The sequence below is a fragment of the Meriones unguiculatus genome, chromosome 8 (assembly GCF_030254825.1).
Source record: "Meriones unguiculatus strain TT.TT164.6M chromosome 8, Bangor_MerUng_6.1, whole genome shotgun sequence".
Classification (NCBI taxonomy): Eukaryota; Metazoa; Chordata; class Mammalia; order Rodentia; family Muridae; genus Meriones; species Meriones unguiculatus.
The window spans coordinates 37,358,958-37,364,931 of NC_083356.1; the positions used below are offsets into that span (position 1 = coordinate 37,358,958).

At 40.9% G+C, this 5,974-nt stretch overlaps 1 pseudogene; it reads right to left on the reverse strand.

The window, feature by feature from the left end:
- Positions 1-859: 859 nt before the first annotated feature.
- Positions 860-2,101, reverse strand: LOC132656005 (alpha-enolase-like; annotated as a pseudogene).
- Positions 2,102-5,974: the final 3,873 nt, after the last annotated feature.

Genomic DNA, 5,974 nt, shown 5'->3' on the forward strand with positions numbered 1-5,974 from the left:
TGAATGTGTTCTTTGTCTCCAAAAGCTTTTTTCAGATTTATTTCTTTTATTAGTTTTATGTGTGCCATAAGCTACAAGTGTTCCTGTTGTCATCAGGTGATAGAGGAGGGCAGCAGGTCCTCTGGAATTAGAGTTACAGCTGGTTGTGACCTACCCTTTGAGTGCTCAGACTGAAACCTGGGTTCCCTGCATGCCCAACAAGTGCCCTTAGATACTGAGCCAAATCCCCACCTCTTCAATGAGCTTTAATACTGGACCTGTAAGATCTCCAAAAAGGGTGAACGTATAGTTTTACATGCGGAGACACATGTAACATTTTTATGCTGGCAAACACAATGATGTTTGGAAAAATAAATTAAATCTTCTGTTTAGAGGGAGAACGTAAGCCACTTGTTAAATAATACTTTGTTCCACAAAATAATGCTAGAAAACTCTATCAGTAGATTATACAACACATCTAAAAAGGAAACATTTATTAATGAAAAAAAGATAGACTAAATCTTAATTTTCTTACGATGAAATAAAATAAGTTTCAAGATTTTTTTTCATGGTTACTGCAGCTTCTATTTTGTACGTAGAACCACGAGGAGTCTGGTCTGTGGCCACCCTAAAGATTACACTGGAGTCAACAAGGGCTCAAGACACTAGCTCAGAAGTGAGGTGAAAAGAACAATGATTCGGATCAATCACATGATTACAAACCTGGGGTTTCCATCAGGGGTCCAGATGTGACTTCGGAGTCTAAGGAAGAAGTGATATGGAAAGGTCAAACACTGGGCTGTCCTTGAGCCTCCTTGATGACATCAGGGACAGGGAGGATCTAAGCAGCTGGTGGCTCCAGGGATCTCCAGCCCACGCTTTACTGCACCAGAGGTTTCCTGAAGGACCTGTCAGAAAACTTGGCCTTGCTGCCCAGCTCTTCCTCCATTCTAAGGAGCTGGTTGTACTTGGCTAGGCACTCAGATCGGCAAGGGGCACCCATCTTGATCTGCCCACTGCAGTCCCACCTCCAGGTCATCAATGAAAGTATCCTCAGTCTCCCCTGAGCAATGGAACACCATGACGCCCCAGCCATTGGACTGGGCCAGCTTACACGCCTGCAGAAACTTGGTCACAGAGCCAATCTGGTTCACTTTGAGCAGGAGGCAGTCGCAGGATTTCTCGCCAAAGCATTGGCAATGCACTTAGGGTTGATCACTGTGAGATCATCTCCAACCACCTGGATGCTTGCAGTGGCGGTGAAGTTCAGACACGCTTCCCAGTTGTCTTGGTCTGGATGATGATGATCCTGGATGAAGGACTTGTACAGGTCAGCCTGTTGGTCAGGTGTGATGTACCTACAAGGGTCATCAGGAGACTTGAAGCCCAGGTCATACTCGCCAGACCTATAGAACCCAGAGGCAGCCAAGTCCATGCCAGTGAGGACCTGCTAGATATAGCCTGCCTTCGCAATTGCGATCTTCAGCAGCCTCGGTGCTTCTTTGTTCTCCAGGCTGTTAGGTGCAAATCTGTCCTCATTCCCGAATTGGTGGCATCCTTGCTGTACTTCTCCTTGATGACATTCTTCAGGTTGTGGTAAACCTCAGCTCCAATGCACATGGCTTCCCGAAAACAGGAAGCCTCCACAGGGAGGAGCATGAACTTGTTTTCAGCATGAGAATCACCTTTGATCACAATGAAAGCTGATTTCAGGGTTGCCAGCCAAGTCAGCAATGTGACAGTAAAGGGGCAACCTCTTTTCCACAGCACCAGCTTTGCAGACAGCCAGGGACACTCCCAGGTTGGTGAACGCATCCAATTTAGATTTATTCTCAGTGTGGTCCATCTCAATCATCAGCTAGTCCATCTTCTCTTGCTCTACAACACTCAGTTTCTTGCTAACCAGAGCATGTGCAATAATTTTATCAATGTGCTCAACACCCTTCCCTATATAACATGTATTATCATTGTCACAGAGTTCTAGGGCCTCGTAGATGCCAGTGGAGGCACTGCTGGGCACTGCAGCTCAGAAGAGATCTTTTGCGGTATAGAGATCAACCTCAACGGTGGGATTCCCATAAGAGTCAAAGATCTCTCTGGCCTCGATTTTGAGAATAGACATCATGAAATTCTGGGCCTCGGATTGCTGGGCAGGAAAGAAGGAGTTTTCCACAAACATGAAAGAGAATGCTAAGGAGAAATTTGCATGCGTCTCCTGGACTCCAGCAGCTCTCTCAAGGTTCATCTTTAATTTTATTATTACTATCACTTACTACAAATTATTCAATTTAAATTGTGTCCCCCTCCCTCATCTCTTCACAGTCCCCCTCCTTCTTCTCTCCTATATCTTTCCCCTAGTCCACTGATAGAGGAGTTCCTCTCCCCTTCTATTTGACCATAGCCTATCTGGCCTAATTTGGACTGGTTGCATTGTCTTCCTTTGTGGCCTGGCAAGGCTACACCCCCCCCCCAAGAGGAAGTGATCAGAGAGCCTGTCACTGAGTTCATGCCAGAGAAAACCCCTGCTCCCCTTATTAGGGAACCCAGTTGGAAACTGTCTATGGCCTATGTCTGAGCTGAGGTTTTAGGTCCTCTCCATGCATTGTCCTTGGTTGGGGTATCAGTCTCTGCAGGAACTCCAGGTCTCAGTTTTTTGTTTTTGTTTTGGCTCTATTGTTCTCCTTGTGGAGTTCCTGTCCCATCCAATTCTTTCTATCTCCCCTTTCTTTCATAAGATTCTTTCAAACTCTGCCCAAAGTTTGGCTATGGGTCTCAGCCTCTGGTTTGTACCTCGATCAACTATACAACAAGGACATTTGCTCAAACATGTTTGAAGCAGCTCCATTTGTAATAGCCAGAAAATGGAAACAACCTAGATATCCCTCAATGGAGGAATGGATACAAAAATTGTAGTACATTTACACAATGGAATACTATTCTAAAAACAAAGAAATCATGAGGTTTGCAGGCAAATGGTGGGAACTAGAAAAGATCATCTTGAGGTAACCCAGAAGCAGAAAGACACACATGTTATATACTCACTCATAAGTGGATATAGATATTAGCCTTTTAATATAATGTAAACATATTAAAATCTACACTTCTAAAGAAGCTAAACAAGGAAGACATCAGGGAAGATGCTCAATCCTCTTTCAGAAGGACAAATGCAATAGACCTTGAAAGCAGGAGAAAACAGGGAACATGACAGGAGTCTACCACAGAGTGGCTCTGAAAGACTCTACTGATTAAGATTCATTTTTTTTTTTAAGAATAGGCAGGGGCATGGGTAGAGAAGAGGGAGGGATGGTGGGACTGGTAGGGGATGAGGAAGGAGGCTACAGTTGGGATACAAATTAAATAAACTGTAATTAATAATAAATAAATTTTAAAAAGAAGAAAAAAAGAACAGGTTGATAGGAGCATAAAAGACTTGAAAACCCAAAATTTTCTGTGATAGCCAAAATTGAGTATATTTAACCATTTAATATAACTGAGAAAAACATGGAACCTTCTCCAAAATAGACCATAGAGTTGGTCTCAAAGCAAGACTCAACAGACACAAGAAGATTGAAATAATCCCTTGTATCCTCTCTGATCAGCATGGACTAAAGCTGGACCTCAGTGACAAAAAATAGCAAAAGGCCTACACACACATGGAAATTGAACAACTGGCTATTAAATGACAGCTGGGTCAGAGAAAAAATAAAGAAAGAAATTAAAGACTTCTTAGAATTCAATGAAAATGAAGGCACAACATACCCAAACTTATGGGACACAATGAAAGCAGGCTAAGAGGAAGTTCATTGCTCTAAGTGCCTTCAAGAAGAAATTCGAGACAGCTCATTCAAGCAACTTAATGGCTCACTTGAAAGCACTAGGAAAAAAAAAAGCAGACACACCAAAGAGGAGTAGATGGCTGGAAATAATCAAACTCATGGCTGAAATCAATCAATTAGAAACAAAACAATTCAAAGAATCAATAAAACCAAGAGCTGGTTCTTTGAGAAAATCAACCTGATAGACAAACCCTTAGCCAAACTAACTAAAAGGAAGAGAGATACTTTCCAAATCAACAAAATCAGAGATGAAAAGAAGGACATAATGACAGACACTGAAGAAATCAAAACAATAATTAGGACTTACTTTAAAAGCCTATATGCCACAAAATTTGAAAATCTAAATGAAATGGACAATTTTCCTGACCAATTCCACATGTCAAAGCTGAATCAAGACCAGGTAAATCAATTAAATAGTTCTATAACCCCTAAGGAAATAGAAGTTGTCATCAAAAGTCTACCATGCAAAAAAAAGCCCAGGACCAGATGACTTCAGCACAGAATTCTACCAGACCTTCAAAGAAGAGCTAACACCAATACGTTTCAAACTATTCCAAAAAATAGAAACAGAAGGAACACTACAAAACTCATTCTATGAAGCCACAGTCACCTTAATACCTAAATCTAATAGAGACCCAACAAAGAAAGAGAATTTCTAGGCAAACTCCCACATGAACATCGATGCAAAAATACTCAAACAACAACAACAAAAAAATACTTGTAAACCGAATGCAAGAACACATCAAAGAGATCATCCACTATGACCAAGTAGGCTTCATCCCAGGCATGCAGGGGTGGTATAATATATGGAAATCCATCAATGTGATCCACCACATAAACAAACTGAAGAAGAAAAAACACATGTTGATCTCCTTAGATGCTGAAAAAGCCTTTGACAAAATCCAACATCCATTCATGTTTAAAGTATTGGAGAGATCAGGGATACAAGGCACGTATCTGAACATAGTAAAGGCAATATACAGCAAGCCTATAGCCAATATCAAACTCAATGGAGGGAAACTTAAATCAATCCCACTGAAATCAGGGACAAAGCAAGGCTGCTCACTCTCTCCATATCTCTTCAATATTGTTCTTGAAGTCCTTGCTAGAGCAATGAGACAACTAAATGAGATCAAGGGGATTCAGTTTGGAAAAGAAGAAGTCAAAGTACCACTATTTGCAGATGATATGATAGTATACCTGAGTGACCCCAAAAATTCTACTAGGGAATTCCTTCAGCTGATAATATCAACACCTTCAGAAAGTGGCTGGATACAAAATTAACTCAAAAAAATCAGTAGCCCTCCTGTATACAAAAATCAAAAGGGCTGAGAAAGAAATTAGGGAAACAACACCCTTCACAATAGCCACAAAGGACATAACATACCTTGGTGTGAACCTAACCAAGCAAGTCAAAGATTGTATGAAAAAAATTTCAGGTCTCTGAAGAAAGAATTTGAAGAAGATATCAGAAGATGGAAAGATCTCCCATGCTCATGGTTTGGCACAATTAATATAGCAAAAATGGCCATCTTGCCAAAAGCAATCTACAGATTCAATGCAATTCCCATCAAATTACCAACACAATTCTTTACGGACCCTGATCTCAAGCTGTACTATAGAGCAACAATACTAAAACCTGCATGATACTGTCATAGAAACAGACTGGTGGATCAATGGAATCAAATAGATGACACTGACATAAATCCACACACTTATGGGCGCCTGATTGTTGACAAAGATGCCAAAACCATTCAATAGAAAAAAGACAGCATCTTCAACAAATGGTGCTGGTCTATTTGGCTGTGTACATGTAGAAAAATGCAAATAAGTCCACACATATAACCCTGCACAAAACTAAAGTCCAAGTGGATCAAAGACCTCAATATAAAACCAGACACACTAAACTGCTTAAAAGAAAAAGTGGAACTCATTGGCACAGGAGACAACTTCCTGAACAGAACACCAACAGCACAGACTCTAAGGGCAACAATCAATAATGGGACCTCATGAAACTGAAAAGCTTCTGTAAAGAAGCGACTGCCTACAGATTGGGAAATGATCTTCACCAACCCTATATCTGTCAGAGGGCTAATATCCAGTATATATTAAGAACTCAAAAAATTAAACAGCAACATATCAAATTATCCAATTAAAAA